Source organism: Propithecus coquereli, unplaced genomic scaffold (assembly GCF_000956105.1).
Source record: "Propithecus coquereli isolate 6110/MARCELLA unplaced genomic scaffold, Pcoq_1.0 Scaffold84, whole genome shotgun sequence".
NCBI classification, from domain to species: domain Eukaryota; kingdom Metazoa; phylum Chordata; class Mammalia; order Primates; family Indriidae; genus Propithecus; species Propithecus coquereli.
In genome coordinates, this window is record NW_012154618.1 from 4121032 (window position 1) to 4123856 (window position 2825).

Consider the following 2825-nt stretch of genomic DNA (forward strand, 5'->3'; position numbering starts at 1 on the left):
CTCCCTGGATTGAGTCTGGCTTTGTCGTGCACATGCAGAAGAGTTTGAACTGGTCACGACACTTCAGTGAACATGATTGTTCTCTGTAAGGCACAGGGACAACCTCACAATGGGGTTTTGATGTTGAAATTAGGGGTAATGAGAGTGGAAGTGTTTTGTAGGCTTGGAAGTGTTACGCAACTAGTGCTTGCTTTGTATCCTTTTACGTGGTGGTCAGTCAGGTGTGGCCACAGAAGAGACACGGTTTTCTATACTCACAGATCCTAGAGGCAGGAGGCATGGGCACACCACACAGGCCACATGGGAAAGACACAGGGGTGGCCGGGAGGCAGGAGACAGGAGCGAGGGGTGGGTTTGGGTCAGAGCCTTCACAGGGGCTTCCATGGGAAGAGAAGGCAGGGCAGGGTGAACTGTTTAGGACCGCCTAGTCCGAGTAACTTCACTGGGCTCTAACGACAGGGAAGGTCCCAAGTTGTCTGGTACAGGTCCCTGGGATGATTACGGCAGAGAAATGCTGCTCCCTGGGGTGCACAGGCCAGATGGAGGAGGTGGCTCTGGACCGGTTAGTGTGTGTACCAAAGGCACACTCCAGGCTGAGCCCCTGGCTGTCTCTAAGAATTGGCTAGGGCCCAGAAGGGCAGTCCCTCCCCAGCCAGGAGGCCTTTTTAAGATGTCAAAGAATCATGGGACAGAAAAATTCAGCTTAGAAAGGGGAAATTAGGGGTCACCTAGTATTCAGCCCCGAAGTTTTACAGAAGAGAAAATTGCCATGGTCACACAGTTAGTTAATAGAATCTAGGCCAGAAGCAGCATCGTTTGACTCAGTTTAGCGAACGCCAGCCAAACGGAACGTGAACAAGTAAGCAAAACAATCAAGGTCTTAGGCAGCGAAGGCAAGACAGCTCACGAGTTTGATGTGAGCTCGGCAGATTACATAATGATGTGGAACTGGAAGGAAGTTAATTGGCTCCAGCAAAACAATGTGCCAGTCATACTCCTCTCTAGGACTTATTTGTGCTTCTGTAGCTAGCACTGTGCCAAGCACTCCATGGATTTCATCTCAAGCCCCTGGGGTGGGTGCTGTTAGCCCCATCTTAAAGCGATGCGACTGAAGCCCAGGGGTGGAGTAGTCTGCTGAAGGCCAGTAAGGCAGAGTTCAGATTTGCTCTCCATCACCGCGACATGCCGCTTCCTGGGTTTGCAAACTCTGCCTTCCTCTTGGAGAGATTTCTCGAAGCGCAGTGAGCACGAGGGTGGAAAGCAGTACGCCTCAGGACAGGAGGAAGAGCAGAGGCTCTCTTAGACTGTGCTCGTTGCAGAGTTGAGCAGGACGAGAGTCTGAGGTTGAAAAGGGCTAGAACATGCTTCCATTTATTGCGTGTTTGTGATGGCACAGAGCCAAACTCAACAACAATTAGCACAGGGTAATATTTTTATCATCCTAGGTACCAGGCACCATGCCGATGACTTGATCATGGCGCTAAACAACCCGAGGGGGAAAGGGAATGTGAGCAGTTACTCAAGGTCGTGCTGCTGGCAAGCAGCGTGGCTAGTTTTCAAACCCGATTTCAACATCATGTTTAGCAAAGGCTCAGTGGAGTCACTCGTCATCCCTGGTGGGTCCGTGTCTGGAAGGGAGAACATCAACATGGGAACAGAATCTGGAGATGGCATTCATTTGGGAGGTGTTCCGAGCACAAAGCAGGCTTTAGCTGGGCTCACTTTGAAGTCTCCCGCTGTGTTCACTGGGCCGGAAAATTCACTTGTCTTTTGTGGCTAAGGGAAGAGGTGGCAGTTCCACCCCATTCTCCCACACCGTGCAGGCTGCGGTCCTGGCCCCTCTGTCTGCGATCAGGAGTGACCGCTCCCATCCACAGTCAGGAAAGACCCCTCCTCTCCAAGGCACTGAATGAATCACCTCCAAACCTATAATCCTGGGACAGAATGGTGAAAACACCCTTTATGAAATTAATAAAGGGCCACAAGGTGGGAACGGCGATAGGGGAAATATATATATTAATATAACCAGCCCTTGTTCCCTTGCTTTCCTATAATTGCTCAAAACTGTCAGTGGGCGTTAGAGTCAGCCTTTGATGTCTGCCTCACTGCTCTGTCCAGGTCAAAGAAAGTACATGTGGAAACAAGCTAGTGTTGGCCGCTGGCGGTGGGCTTGGTACGAGTGTAAAAGCTACCTATTAACGTGACATGAAGTGATTAGAATAAGCGAGTGAACAAGCTCAACTCCCAGCCTTCTGGGAAAACCTCTTGCCACCTTCATCCTGCAGGTTGGTTAAAGATTAGAAGGGAAGGAAAACACACGCAGACACACCCTCAAATACCTGCTGGAAGTTCCCAACTTACATAGCCAAGATACAGGACTTACTGGAAGTGAGGTGGCTACACAAGGCGAGAGCAGTGTGGCACACCAGGGTGTCCCCTTGCTCCTAGGTTCTTACTGGCCGATTCTGTACCCGTATCCTTTGCCAGCAGCAGCAGCCCCTTTGTAATTGTTAATAATGCCCCCTTGGAAGAGTCTAGGGTGCATAGCAGGTTATATGGCTGCTGTACCCATTGGACATGGAGCTGCCAGTGACGGGATCCGCCTGGAATTGAGAAAGCTAGTTTAAAAAAATGTACTCAAGTTTTTATCAGCTGAGAATTTTAGCAATCTTTAAGTTTACTCACAAGGAATCTTTATAAACATTTAACTTCTTTCCAAAGTGGCTTCTCGGAAGTATTACTGCCGCCAAGAAACTCAGCAGAACTGGGCTTTCAGGGAATTGCTTGGACCCTCTATGCACACAAAGAAATTTCTACAATGGGCA